General features: G+C 39.4%; 1 long non-coding RNA gene across 1 annotated transcript; it reads right to left on the bottom strand.

Annotated features, from left to right (window-relative positions):
* Positions 1–672: 672 nt before the first annotated feature.
* Positions 673–15581, bottom strand: LOC114441900 (uncharacterized). The gene is made up of 3 exons (XR_003671291.1): positions 15570–15581; positions 3058–3064; positions 673–982 (listed from the first exon to the last, which is right to left on the bottom strand). It is a non-coding gene; the product is annotated as an uncharacterized LOC114441900 (long non-coding RNA).
* Between the last annotated feature and the right edge of the window lie 455 nt (positions 15582–16036).

Genomic DNA, 16036 nt, shown 5'->3' with positions numbered 1-16036 from the left:
ACAGTGTGCAATTTGAAAGTAAGAAAAACCTAAACCTTGTGCAAAACCTTGTGCAGAACCTGTCCCTTGCAGCAGTGAGTCTGTGTTATCACCACTTATACACCCCACAACTGCAGAGTCATCAGAAAACTTCTGTAAGTGACATGACTCTGAGTTGTACTGAAAGTCTGAGGTGTATAAGGTGAACAGGAATGGAGAAATCACAGTGCCCTGTGGGGCTCCTACACCACTCATCACCGTATCAGACAGGACACCACCCAGCTGGACGAACTGTGGCCTGTCTTTCAGGTAATCAGTGATCCAGGAGACAGTGGACCCACCAGCACCCATCAGCAGCAGCTTCTCACCAAGTAATGGAGGCTGGATGGTGTTGAAGGCACTGGAGAAGTCAAAGAATGTGATTCTCACCGTGCCTCCACCACCATCCACCAATGCGTTTAATAACAGATTGAGTGTGTCATCCATGTTCCTACCATTGACAGTAAAAACTATATACAAAGCTTCCGTGACGTCACCCATTTGTTTCTGAAGAGCTGTTTTGAGGCTCGGTGGGAGGCTCCGGGACGTGCTGACCGCCGCCAAAACTCCAAATACGGACAAAGCGGGGGAGCACGAGTGAAGTTTAGGGGGACGGGCGATCGCGGAAGCAGGTAACTCGCGTTGCATCTATCGCTCAAGCGGCAACGCCTATAATTATGCGTAATGTTAAGTCAGAACAAAATTAAAACGAGTGAGTTATAAAAAAAATTCACCCCTGTACAATTGACACCAGAAGGGAACCTGTCATTTGAGACCAGAATGGTTTTTTGTATCAGGCTGTAAACATGTTTATTTCTGCTGTGAAGTTGGACATTTTAACATGGGAGTCTATGGGAAATGACTCACTTCTGGAGCCAGCCCCCAGTGGTTGCGGCATGAACTACAAGATTTGACACGTCCGCATGGGCTTTAAGTCTGAGCCCCAAAGGTTGCCGCTTGGTTCCTACACAGATATTGATTCTGCTGCGTACTGAGGAGAGGTCTGTGGTAGAACCTGCCTGCATTGGCACATTTAGGGCCATTTAAACAACTAAAAAAGGTCTTAGGCCAGTCATAAAAAAATACTGTTAAGGGGCTAGGTGCTATAAGCTATGATCATAAATATATATCAATATATCAAAGATATCAATATGTACAAATGGCTGACTTGTTAATAAAACGTCTTGGCCCCATCAGGTTTTCATCAGTGTATGAAATGTCAGATAAATCTTCTGGCAAAATCCCAATTAAAAACAGTTTATTTTTAATGCGTTTCTTACTCAGCACCTCCCATCATGCATTTTGAATGTGCTATAGCAAAAAGACTGACATTTGTTAATGTCAGGGACACGCCGGGCCTGGCACACGTCTGCTCTCTGCCTCCCATGCAGTATTAACCACCAGCGTTTATGGAAATACTTGATGCCTTTTAATATTGATATCACAGCCTCTTGACAGGCCTGTCAATTAACCTGCAAGGCCTCGAACAAAACGCAGAGTGAAAAGCTCTCAAGTGACCTGCGCCACCAGGGGAAATTAACGCTACATGGAGTATTTCTTCAGGATCTGATTACAAAGACGAGGTATAGTGTTTCAAATAACACTCCTGGCTGCCACTCAGGTTTTAAAGAGACAATGCAGGTCTCTAGACTGACACTGAACGTTTCTTTCAAGGTGATCACAAGGGATTTGTCCTAATCCAGATATTTTCCATGTCATTGTGTGGAAAATGAGAAAGTGATCCATTGTTGGATGTGAATAAAAGTGATAATGGAGGCGGTGACAGAGGTTCGCTTCCTTTAGCATCACTGAGAACATTTGTAATTGAATGCCACAACAATAAAAAAACACACATGAACACAAAAACAAGGCTGTGATGGAAAATGGAAACATCTAAGGTGCTCAAAGCCTCAGTGGACTGAAAAAAGTAAAACAAAGCTGCTGTTCATTTTAGGAATTTTTTTTTTCCGTTATGATAACTTAACATAACTGCGGTTCAGCAGCAGTCAATATGCAGCCGCCTTGGTCTGTGTCTGTTAAAAAAGAGCTAACTAACTCCTTGCCTTGATACATCAGGAGCATGGTTGCTCAGTAAGCTGTGCGCCTTGAGCCCTGGCTAGTAGATGTAGCCCTCTGTCTCTAAATATAAAGTAGGGAATAATAGGTTGAGCTGTGGGATTCAGGATGTTTGTCTTGTATTCTATAATTATTTCATTTATTTACTAATAATTCATAATAATATTAATTATAGATGCTGTAAGCTAAATCGATCATCATTTCATCATGAGGACATTTTTTAATTAGCTCATGCTCCTGTGTTAAGGGGAAATATAAAATAAGTTGAGCTGGGGAGTTGTCTATCAGGTCCACTAAGTTGTTTATTTTTTTTAAATGTGACTTTTTTACATTACATTAATGTAAAGCCAACTATTTAATTTTAATTTAGCATAACCTGAAATAATGGGATTGCTCCAATTTAATAAAATTGAATGTATTTTAAACAAAATAACTTTTTTACATTAAAATTGTATGAATGTACAATATAATGGTTATATATAAGTGTATAATATGTGTAATATGGGGGGGGGTCATTTGAAATATTTGAAATTGGAATAATTAATTTACACAGTTAAACATTTCAGATTATACTTATTACATAATTTTGTAAAGAGATAATAAAGAACATAAAGACCACAACACTACATAGTGAATGAGTGACACGTGGACTAACCAACCAACATTTTTCTGTTTTTCTTCTTCTGTGGCTGTGACTTCAAACTTTTCCTAAATGATATGACAGTCCAGTTACGTGACAGCATCCTACATGTGGCTCTCGTTGATCTGCACAGGGAATCATGGTCAGATAAGTGGTGGTGGTGATAAAACTTAAGACCAATGGCCTCTGTGAGTGTTCTGTCTTTCCTTTGGATGATACTTCAGTTGAGAAATATCAGGGTCATTAGCATAAACCCATAAATCACCCTGTGGATGCTGACTTTTGCTGTTTTTTCCCCATTGTGACAAAGAAACCAAACAAACCACCTCACTCTATTATGTCTGCAGCTTCACTTCAGCTTTGATCAGTTTAACATTTAATTCAAGTCCGGGGCGGATTGAGAGCTATTCAGCAGAGTCTACTTATCAGTGCTGACACGCTCCTTCCAAGGAATATGAGTATGCTAAGGTTGAAATGATGAAGCACCTAAAAGAGCTCCATAAATTCAGCTTCTTTTAGAAGATAGCACCTCCATAAATCAGGAAGATTTAGCACAGAAGCATGAGTCCTCAGTTTTTAGCACTGTTCTCAGCGCTGCCAAAGTCAGCGTCTAAACAGTTCATCAGACTCATCAAAGAGCTATCTGTCCACAGGAGCTCGTGTTTGACTTCAACTCATAAATCAACAGGAAACGTCTCCTGGTATTGACTGCGGAGTCCATTCATTATTCACATTTTATAGCAACAAATCAATGATCAGAATGGAAAGAGGAGCGTATAGGCCCTCCAGTGCCAGACAACGTTCCCTTTTTTTGCAGTTTGAAGGGCATGAATAGAGCTATACAACCTCACAGACACTTGTTTATTGATTCAGTGTTACTTTTGTTTTTGTTTTACCTGGCATCAGGTTTATTTAGTTACAGCTAAATTCACCCAAAGTGTTGCTTCCTTCACAGCAGGTACGGTGACAGCTGTAAAAGCTAAGGTGTAATTAACAGCTATTCATTGTGCATTCTGTCCAGTCAGTACCACAGTATTCTAAAGGTGAAAGGCAGCCATTGTTACTGCCAACCGTCTGCTGTGAAAAGGTCTATTGATTAGATGGTAAAGGTGCAACCACAAACAATTAGAGGACACGACCCTGCATCTGAAGCCAAAAATAAAAAAACTGATTCTGACAAACACAGACTTTTTAAAACAAGAAGCCACAGTCTATACTTCTCAGAGCTGCCTGTTGGTGTTAGTGTGTATAGCCCCAGATCCACCAGGTGCACATGTGCCCTGTGATCTATGGGGCTGCACAATGTCCTCAGCTTGAGATTAAAGAAACAAAAAGTATCAATAACAACGTCCCACACGTAGAGGGAGCCCAATGGCAATGTTCACATTAAAATCCATTTTTATTAAATTAAATATTGACTGCAGTTAACATCATTAAAGATTATAGATGTAAACAATAATAACAGGTTTAACGCTGTCAGTGAAGCAGGATTTAAATAATAAGTTATTTTATTTGCACTTTACCAACATATATAGTCCCATCTTGTCCAAGCACAGATGGTAACATTAGTGTGGAGGTCTGACAGTGGCTGGCATTAGCTAACCAGCAGTGACAGCTTTGACAATGACTGCCAAGCTAAAAAAGAGGTAAGATTTGTGCTGTCTCTGAGTGTAATGATACATTTTATGGTTAGAAAGAGGTCATCGGGTCACTGTTGTGGTGAGATTTACTTTTTTAAATATAGTTTGCTGAGTGGCTCTTGTATTTGGGGAGCTCTTAGGTTGATTTATATGGCTTCACTGCCAAGACAAAAACAAAGCAGAATCATGACAGGCTAATATTAGCATACATCCACATTAAAGCATCTGCAATTAAAATATTTACACACAACACATTTTCACCAGATTAACACTGGCAAATAGCAACAGAGGATAATGTGTCTGATTTATTGTAAAGGCTGCTATGACCGCTCCATTCATCTACAAACAACTAGGAATAAATTGGGATTTTTTTTTTCCCCACATTCATTTTCTTCAATGTATTTCTGTGTATTATCAGCACCGCCAGACACGACCGTGACACTTTCTGCCCTCATTTCATTCCTCACCACTGTGCAGCAGTTTATTGACAGAAATGCAAAGTGGGACATTCTGCTAGCCTTGAGTGGTTTATCCATTTAAAATTATTATTTTAATGTCTTTAATATACTGCTGAAGCTTACCGGAGCCCTGGTTTCAAAAGCATCACGACTGAATTTCACTCAGAATCTGAAGGTGAACAGATTTATGTAGCCACTTTTGAGTCATGCAAATCATCTATTATGCTATGGGGACTGACTCATGGCACGTCTGTGCTTTGCTTCTCATACCAGTAGGTTACTGTCAACATGACATATGAGCCTTTCTTTAATACAGCTGCCTACACCAGTGGCATGATGGCCTGCATGTCAAAGTGCATCTGCAAATGTATTTTTAGGCTTTAAGTTAAAGCTACAGTCATTATGTGCTGGGCACATCAAGCGACCTATGTTCAGCAATGTTCTGAAAGCTCTCAGTATAGACACAAATAAATGAGGAAACAAATCTTCTGGAATTCATGACAACTGAAAATCCAGAAGCAGGATGTATTAGCTCAGTTCGTAGCATCTGCCCTGCAGTAGACAACCTGAAATCACCAGTCCCCAAAGCTCCTCCTTCCACATGCTGCCAGAGTAAGTGGGAACCTAGTCTTTTGTTGAATAAAATCACACAAGTGTGTACATGTTTAGTTACCTCTACCTTTGTTTACACTGCTTCCGTTTGAATCATCTGTTTATATTCCCTGCATAATATGGACGCAGCATTAGAGACAGTCTGGCCTCATGATGTCACAGATTCAGGCTGTGACTGCTGCTTTTTATAGTATCTGTGTGCAAACTGTCTGATCCCAGCCTCTGCTCTGCCATCAAAGAAAAGTGAGGCGGCATTAAAGTGTAATAGAGAGCAAAATGTCAACACTTTCATTCTCTATCGACTGCCTATCTCTTTCCCCACCTCACTGCAGAGATTCGGCTGAGTCTGCAAAGGGTGATTAAACCGCACACGACGGCCGGTCCTGTTTCCGAGCTGCTCTGCGGCTTCCTCTGTCCACAATCTCTGCCTTGTTTTTAATAATTAAATACAACGCTTTTTTTTTTACAAGCCTCCTTCTAGATAGAGGTTTGACTCCCACTGCAAAGTCACAGACAGGAATGCTGGGACAAACCTCTTATGCTTTTAATGCCCTGCACATATACTGCTCAGATCAGATTCAGGAAATTCATAGAGCAGATAAAAGTGATGCCCTGCTCCAGACGTACTAAAAGTCTGAATGCAGTCTTGGATGAGGCACAAACAGCAGTGAATTTTCTTATTCTTATAGAGGAGTAAAAAAATTCATCAAGAATCTGCAGGCTCAGTTCCTGTCCTCATGTTTTCACTTCCATGTGTTCCATGAGTTTAACCAGCCATACAGGCTAATACATCATCACCATTCATCTTTAGGTCCAATCCATTCTGACACTTTTGAGCTTTGCCTTCCTTTTTTTTACTGGAAAAGACTGAATCATGCTTAAATCCATGAGAAGTGTTGTTCAGAAAGCACAGTTTGTTGGTTTTAATGAGTGGTCTGTTGTGCCCCGGAGCCATCAGAAAAACACAGATTGCTTTATTCTCTGTGAAATCCACACTGTTCTTTTTCTTGTTTGAAAAAGATTGTTGGTTCAAAATGTCTCCCATCAACCCCTCAGTTCTTTCTGCAGGAACTTTTTAATCTCCACTGTGGGTGAAAACCACCCACTGTAGTTCAAAACACAAAACAAGCAAGGTCAGCTTTGGAGAGAGGTGACATATTTATTTCAAGCCTTTATTTATTTATTTTTTTAATCTTGTTTCATTACAAAAACAAGCACTCCAAAACCCTCTGAAGATTTGTCAGGATGTATTTAGGGGGAAAAAAAATCAAACTGAAAATTGAACCGGGTTGTATCGGGAGCTCCAGCAAGGCATGGACGTTGTCCCATATCAGAAAAACAAGAGCCCATTCACTAATGGAGCTTTAACTGGATTACCTGGAGCCTCCTTCATCACTAAGGTGAAGGTCAGTCTCCACAGAAAGATGATGTTTATTGTCATAGTTTCAGTCTGAGACCCTGCTGATGCTACATATAGACTGACGTATGACATGTTATTTAATTTGAAAGTGATCTGATTCAACCACCAAACAGATATGATAAATCTGATATTTGTCATATGAAAAAAAATCATCCAATGCACGTTAAACAGTGGAATTACAAACGGTATTTGTGGCTTGAAATATGAGTTGCAAAAAACAGCGAAAAACGTGACTGTCAGTATCAATTAATCAATCCCTCAATGTATCCCACAATGCATCATAAAAAAAGTAGTGTCCATCCGATGGTCACTACAGTTAGTGATTTGTACCATCATGCATTGCACAGACCGGTGAAAAGAACAGGAATGGCTTTTGTGAAATTTCACAAATGTTTATGCAACTTTTTTAAATAGAAGTTTCCTGCTGCAAACAGCGAGTCCACCTGCTGTCCCTGCCTGATACAGCTCTGCAGCACTCTCCTCACTGGACTGGCAGTATATGAATCATCCTCCTACTTATGTATAATTCATATAATGATTTTGCTCATAAACTGTGTAAGTTATATATAATTGGTCCCACAAGTCTGCAAAAAGAATTAAAATGCATAAAGTATGATATATAGCTCATAGAGTTCTAGGAGCAAGCTACAATTCTCATTAATTTTAATGCTGATTTAAAATTTGTTTCCTGTAATCCCATACACCGTTTTTGTTGTGTATCATTAGTTTTGTTACTCAGAATTCTCTGCATTATTGCACTGAATATAACTCATTTAAAAGATCAGTTTTATCAGTTTTAATACAGAAACACAGGTCTCATTCTTCTCACACTGCAGGAGCTGCTGCACTTTCATCACACCAGCTCAAAGAGGCAACAGAAGCTTTTGAAGGTAATGAAGCAATATCTGAAACAGTGCAGGCGTCCGATCCTGAAATATGTTTATCACTCTGCAGATACGTCTGCGCTTTTCTCTTTTGGAGTAAAACCTCTGACAGGGAGCGCTGAGGAATATATCTATTAAAAACAAGGCAGCCATCTCATGCTTATAATAAATCACCCTCCTCACTTCTCTTCTTTTCATTACGGCTCCAAGAATTCTAGTTTTAAAGGTCCCGAGCTGGATAAAAAAAAAAAAAAAATGTCTGTCTGTGCAAGGTTCGACCAGTCTAAGATGTGAGAAATGAGATTTGGAGCTGCTCGAAGCAACACACACAACCACACATTCACACACACACTAGGATTTCTGAACAGTATAATTTCTATTGTGAGCTTTTGTTCAAAAACAGGGGTGTTAATATGGACAAATAGAATGACTATTTATTTTGACAAAAGCCCAACCAATAGTGAACTTTTATAAATAATGATATTATATATATAGATAATATATAATATCTATATATATAATATTATTCATATAAAACATCAACACCACAGTACAACATAGGGTAGGAGATTTTGAAAACTCAGTGAGAGTCAGCCAGAGTTTGAAAGTAAACACACGCCCCTGTCTCTCGGAGCTCACCCTGAAGCCACGCCTCCCAATCACATGGACGTGCATTACTTGAAGACAAGCGCCTGTGACTTCGGCCATCATGCACGTACCTCTCTGGAGCAGGAAGAGAGCAGCCAACCAGCCAACTCTCCACGCAGGGTCGTCCCAGAGGATTGGCTGATGTTTTTAGTATTTTATAGCTTCCACAGATGATTAATATTCTTCGTTTTAAAGCGAAACTGCTGAACTAATTGGTTGCTATCGGATTGTAAAGAGAAGTTACACTAATTTAACAAAAAATGCATCAGAATGAAATCTCCTACCCTACCTTTAACTTTGATCACAAGCTTTGATGTTGTCAAGTTGGCTCACTCCAAGAAACCCTGCTTGTTCATACTACACCCCCTTTTGTCTGAGGCACTGATATTTGTTTAAGATTTAGGTTGAATTTTCACACAAGCTTTGATGAAATAAAGATGAAAAACCACAAGTACAGGAACTACACAGTACAACCAGACAAAGACAAAGGGCAGCACAAGACTTAAATAAATACATGAGGGATAACAAGACACAGGTAAAACACATTAGGGCGAGGCAGCCAATCACAAAGGCAGGAAAAACAAGAGGAAGTAAAACACACAGATATACAGGAAACAACCAAGCACAGGGCAAAATAAACCAGGAAAATACAGATACTCTAAAATAAACAGGAAAAGTAAGGATTTATATTTAAACAATTGCAAAATGGGAAAAAAGACCCCAAATTAGCCCTAGTAGAAGAAATCTAAATATACACTTAAATATATACACAAAATCTCATCATCAAAATATCATAATAAAAGCCAATAACTACCAGTAGATATTAGTCAAAGCCCTTTGCAATTGATTACTGCTGAGTCATCTCTTCATGTGTCTGTTAGTTATGTGTACGGGGGCCATAGAACCTGTCATCGCAGTTGGATTGAAGAAGGCAGCATCAGATTATCTCTGGTAGTCCAGCAGATGGATGGACTCATTTTAGAAGGTCTGATTTCTCTTATGACAGCAGTACTTTAGGAAGAAACCAGCAATTCTATCATTCACTCTCTAGATAAACCTGAAAACATGTTTCGCTGGTCTCTCTCACTCCGGTTCTGAACTGAGAAGGTTAACTGTTTACTGCCTCTAGTGAGGACATATTAACCATCAGTTGCATGATGGACTGCTGAGGCTGTGATCTATAGTTAAAGAATGATGAATCATTACTCCTGATCTGAAGGAAGAGGAGATTCAGACCTTCCATATGTCTTTCATAGATCACTGGCTTCTGAATGCTAGCACCTTAGCATTCATGACAGGGCTTTAAATGACCTTTTGGTACAGATAAGGTTCAGTGCTTTAGCTTACCCTCTGCTGCATGCCGCCTTTGCCTTTAACTTTCATCCAATTGACTGAGCTGTGCTTATTGCTGGCTGAGACATGTTTTCTTCAATTTACAATAGAAAATACATTAAAATAAATCATTTGTAATGTTGCAGCCATGCGGACACAGAACAGGGTCTATTTCTATTAGATGAGAAGAATCATGTTGGCCTTTAGATGCCAGAACAACCATTTTTATGAAAAAATAGGTTGAAAACAAGACATTCGGGGTCTTTTTTCTGATTTTTTCATATCAATAACACAACTACTTGGTTAGGTTTCCACAATAAAAGCACCTGGAGTTTGTATCTGCCGTGCTCTACATTCATATAGGAGTAGATACAATGGCTATTTACCCCAATGTGCAAACAGCATTTGCTAGCTTAACAGTTTCTGTGCTGCCCTGTTGTTCCATTGCCACACGCTTCCTCCATTGACACAGTAACTGGCATGCTGTGGAAACCAAAAAACACTGACCGCTTTAAGCATGTCGGCATCATTTTGATGCCGTACAGGATCAATTTTGATGACACACAATTCAGAAGATCTTTTATATTTTCGTCATTGTGATATTTTTTAAATGCTACAGTCAGAAAGGGTTTTCTGTTTCGAACCTAAATGTTCCTTGTATTAACATGTCGACAGAATCTCGACTAAATCACAGTTCCCACAGTAAATCAATGCAGAGGCTGGCATGCTGTAATTCTGTCAAAGAAGGAAGAATTCAATTACTTTCTAACAAATGAGGGTGTCTGTATCAATAGGGGTAAAAACAACACCAAATCAATATGTCTCCATAGGTCAGTCAGTGGTGGCAATTACTTCTCTCCTGCCTGTATTAGCTGCACTCATTCAGCCTGCGTTAACATCAAGTTTTGGACGAAGAGATCAAACAGACTGAGGGTTTTTTTTTTTTTTTTTTACACTCCATCGCCTGCCAGACAAAAGAGATTGTCTTTTCTCAAATCATGATTAGCAAAGACCGCCCCCCTTCAGACTTCATCTCTTCTCTTCAGCCATTTTTAACAGGGCCCAGATCGTGACAGGTCTTCATATGAAGCGTTGCTAATCAGGATTCAGGCTGCTGTGCTCTGAGGCAGCAATGTTGCATGCAGCTATTTATCAAATGTCAGTGGACTTTCAACATTCAGCTTTTTCTTGTCTGTCAGATATGAACCCACCATATCAACGTTATTAGAATGGTTATTTTTTTTGCTGCAGCCCTGCTGAATAATTAGTTCTGTCAGTTTCTGATTTAGGGTTGGAATAGTTTGTACAAAAATATGCTTACACAGCGGTTTCATGTGATGTAAATGCCACAGCAGAATGGACTTCAAAATAAAAGACTGATCATTTACATAAACCTGCATTCCTGTAGAGTTGGCCTTCTTACCAAGTTACTGTTACACCGCAGAGAGCAGGAAATAATAATAATTATTGATCTCATTTCTATGTACTCAGTGTATTTTAATACAGCATGTATCGTCACATAGAAACTTAATTGTTGAAGCTGAAGAAATACAACACAATCATGCTGTTTTCATTACTTTGTTATTGCCAATTAAACATCTAAAGAGCATATCTCCAAAATAAATGTACTGTGAACAACAGGCATGCACATCTTTCACAATAAAAGCCCTAATACAGAACAGTCACAGAAAGTCTGATTGAATTGCTTTTTGTTTTAGCCTAATGTGGTTCTGTTCTTAGGCTGGGTCAACATCCAATTTAGCTGTTGTTTTGTTGACCCAACTAATTTGTAGTGTTTTGTTTGAACTTAGTTCTAGAGATTTGAAGCAACTAATTTACTACATTGTATCCTAGTAAATTATATTTAATTAACTATATTAAACAAAAGTGCTTAATGGTGGGGAAAAACCACATTGGAATATGGAGTTTCTGCAGAAATGAAAGTTTGATTACTACAGGCTAATTGATTTGCCCTGCATTACTGAAAATGTTCAAATCGGAGATACATTTGCTTAAAATGAAACTTTAAAACATTTAAATTGAAGCTGAAAAAAAATCACATACAAATGTAAACAATTTCAAACTAAATTGTCTAAATTGTGACAACCAGCCAATACTCCGTGCAGGTGTGCCTCGTAGGATTGGCTGATGTTTTTAGCGTTTTATAGCTTCCACAGATGATTAATATTCTTTTCGTTTTAAAGCGAAACTGCTAATTGGTTGCTATCGGATTGTAAAAAGGAAGTTACACTAATTTAACAAAAGGTGCATCAGAATGAAATCTCCTACCCTCCTACCCACCTTTAAGGTGAAGTACTCCACACATGTTAAATTTTCATTCAGAACGTTAAAGCAAGACAACTGGACTTGTAGAATTTTCTAGAGTAGAGTCCAGATGCTTCGCTTCAACCTTCTGAATGGAAATTACCTGGATGACTGAGAATTTTCACCAACATGGTAAGTTTGGGTCCAGTTATCAGTGGCATCGTGCAGTGCTCTGTGCCATTCTAAACTATTATAATTTATCCAATCCATTGTATGCTTATATTAATATTGTCTTCTAAGGCTAAAAGAACTAATGGACCTTGATCATTGGATCATTAATACAAAACCATTTCTATGTTCTACTGTACATCATCACGTCACCCAGCTCTCCTGTGTACCTTTATGGTGGCAGCTGGATACATGCATGTGAATGTAGCATTGTGGTCTGTGCTTCTGCACTACATATGTCGTCCTGATATACTTGGCTCATCCCTATTGTGTTGGTGCAGTATGCCTGTGGGCAATGTCATTGAGAATACTGTCGACACTAATAAAAACTGTGCTCAGCTGTTGCTAACCATGTGAATTAAACCATAAAGCCATGCTCAAAATGACCCACACACTGCAAAACTGAAAGTTGACCATTTACAGATGTCGTTTTTTAGTGTTTCGACTGCTGCAAATGTGTTTGAATGTTTCCTGAATGAGGTCATCGTGATGATAACTGCAGTGTAAATGACAACAGTGGGGATTTTAATGTCCATTCACAACAGCTTTTGCCTTGTAGGAGCATTTCAATGGGCTGCAGCGTTATTTAAGATGCACCTAGAGATGGCGTGACGGCTGACAGTCATCTTCTCCTGAGCGAAGAGATCGCAGATAACGTTACACGCTTGCCTTTGTAGAGTAATTACACCCAGCATGTGAGCCGGAATGCAGCTGACTAAAGTGGAACAGACGATATCTAAAGCCCTTCCCTTCACCTTGATAAATGCCTAGAAGCTGTCCGATATCATTCAAAGATTATCTTCCAGGGTTTTTTTTCACCGCAGGTTGGGAACGTCCTTGTGTCTCACAGCTTGTGTTGTTGGAAACTTTTGTCCCACTTGTTATCTGTCCTGATTCTGAGAAGAACTCAGTTAACTTTATGAACTGAGGGGAATGTGGGGGCTGCACGTCACATCTGTCACCCCGCTGAGAAATCATCCCTGAAATATAACTTACACCTTTGGTCTTCATGAATGCTTGATGTGATTACCCTTCGACAAGAGGGCAAGAGGAATGGAATCAGGTTGAAATGTCAAATGAGATCAGGGTGAATGTGTGATGGATGAGGCAGAGGTTACAGCACAAGGGCAGAGCTTAGAGAGAGTGAGAGAGAGAACACAGACTCACAGCGGTGATTGACACGCCTGTCTGTGAGGAGCTTTCTTGAGAGCATGGCAGAAAAAAACACACAACACATTTACAGAGTTGGATTAACAATTATGTTTTGATAATGCTGTGCAATTTATTTAATAGTATGGAGACATCATCAAGCTGAATTGAATCACATAAACACCAGAAACCAGATAATATCTATATGAAGAACCTCCACTCTGAACTAAGTAGCTCAGAAATATAAACCTTATGGTGATGACCATGAAACATGGCTGTTACAGGTAGACATTTAGCTTAGCCAACATTTAAAGGAGAGACTTACTGGTACTACTACTGCTACTAGTCAATGGAAGAAAGTCAAAACATAATCATTCATTTTCAAATAATAAGAGGGTATTAAAATGGCATTTAAATACATGTGGATAATAGACGACCGCAACATAACAAAGTCACAGACTGGTTGGGAGGCGTGGCTTCAGGGTGAGCTCAGAGAGAAAGGGGCGTGTGTTTACTTTCAAAATATGGCTGACTCTCACTGAGTTTTCATCTCCTACCCTACCTTTAAGCTAAGATAAGATAAGATAAGATAATCCTTTATTAGTCCCCCAGAGGGGAAATTCACAATTGGGTCAACACGTTCTCATGAAAATAAAGAAACATTTGGTTGATAATACACCCGCTAGATAAGACTTGTGGTTAGGTTTCTGCTAAGGATGCATATGGATGTATTTTCGCATAAATGACATTATTTTACATGTGCATTAAATGAACATATGACCGTATTAGCCGACATCATCATACCTTGAGAAAACTCAGAAGTCCACTCAGAAGTAAAGTTTTAGAGCGAGTCCTCAAAAACCCCTAATGTTCATTTATAAGTGATAGTAAGTTCATTCATAACCAATGAACCAGTTCAAATTTATCTAAACTATATGTTTTTGTAGTAATTCTGTTCCAAAGCAAAGTTGAAAGAGATGTGGCATTTAGAAGAATTATTTATGATGATGTAATGTAATATTTCATCTGCTAAAATCTTTGGCCTTCTCCAAAGTCCTTAAAGGCTGCCATCTGCTCCCCTCAAGAGAAAACTCAGGCCACATGCTTATCCCTCCTAAATCTGACATTATAGGAATGCAACTGACGCTACAAACATTTTAAGCACTTCAAAGAAGAAATTATCAAGAACCAGCCCTGATCATAAATCAGCTGCAAATATGGGCAGAACAACAGGAAGCCTTCTGATAATCTCATTATCAGAAGGAGACACCTTCACCTGATATGAATTGCTAATTTGAAACCTGCTGATGTTTTGGTAGATAAGCAGCAGTGCGTAATTTGTGTGATTGTGTGATTATATTTATCCAGCGTTAATGCTAAACGATGCAGTTACTGTCTGATACGGCGCCTGATCCCCCCTGAAATGACAAATAGAACTGTCTCCCCTGTAAATAACGCAGCTCGCTCCATTCATTATTGCTGCCTCTGAGGCATGTGAATATGAATTTATTGCACTGCCTGAGAAATGATGTGATTACAGGCCAAAAGTAGCCCCTCGTGGCCATTTGCTGGAACGCAAGGCCCCGCTGTGGGCAGCTTTTAAAGGGGGGCAGTAAAGGGCTGTCACGCTTGCGAATGTGTCAAATTCACAAATGACAAAATGAGCCAGGGAGGATTGTGCCAACAGGTGTAAAAAAAAGAAGGAAAAAAAGCCTCAGTTGATTAGAAATTCAACCAATTACACAACAAACACTGTGATAACCTGATTAAGAAGCACCATCTGCTGTGAGAAACGGCACCTGCATCAGAAGTGGCTCTCTGAAACCAGCTCAAAAACACAGTCTAGTGCATGCAGTAACAGAGCCAGACAACATTAGAATAAATCAATGATAAGCAATGCACGGAAATGCAAAAATAATCACCTCAGTGAAAGTCTGTGGCAGGTACTGTTATTATCATCGACATTTTCCCAGACTCCCTCTGTCAGGACATCTGATATAACAGGGGAGAGTCATCTGTTGTACATGACGCATGAATCAACTGGCTAAGTATAGCCACAGAGACAGTTGTAATATTTATGAGAATGTGTGCTAAATCTCAGCTTGAAAACTAAGTTGGTGCATTCACAGCCTGGAGGAGAGGCGTGGGAGTGGAGCTGACAAGAATACTCCACGTGCAAACACACACACACACACACACACACACACAAAATGTGTGCAGTACTCTCAGGCAAAATGTGGATCTTCAAGGAAAGCTCTTTCACAAAAAAAATACACATGTATTATTTAGTCTAAGTAAACAACTCTTCCGATCACGCTGAGCAACATCAGACATGCACTTCTGCTTATTCAAAAGCTAAATCAAGTGCATTGAAAGTGCAGAGGGAGGTATCTTAGCTGCAGGTCTTACACTGTTTATAAAACATCTTTCAGATAAAATCTCACATCAGAGAGTCCAGAGATGTGAAACACAACCATTACTGTTCCAGCTTTTCTGCTGGGGAGAGCAGAGCTTCAGTAAATGATGCAGAGTTAAATGAGGTTATTTGCCATCAGCTACTCTCCAGCTCTGGGTTAGAACCGCCCTGGGCCAAGTAAGGTATCATTAAAAAAGGACTACTCTTTCCTGGATCCAGACAGTGCTAAAGAAAGAAAACTGGCTGTTTT

Source organism: Parambassis ranga, chromosome 9, assembly GCF_900634625.1.
Source record: "Parambassis ranga chromosome 9, fParRan2.1, whole genome shotgun sequence".
In the NCBI taxonomy this organism is placed as follows: domain Eukaryota; kingdom Metazoa; phylum Chordata; class Actinopteri; family Ambassidae; genus Parambassis; species Parambassis ranga.
Note: the sequence above shows the minus strand (reverse complement) of the source record. Positions and strands in the feature narration are given on the sequence as shown.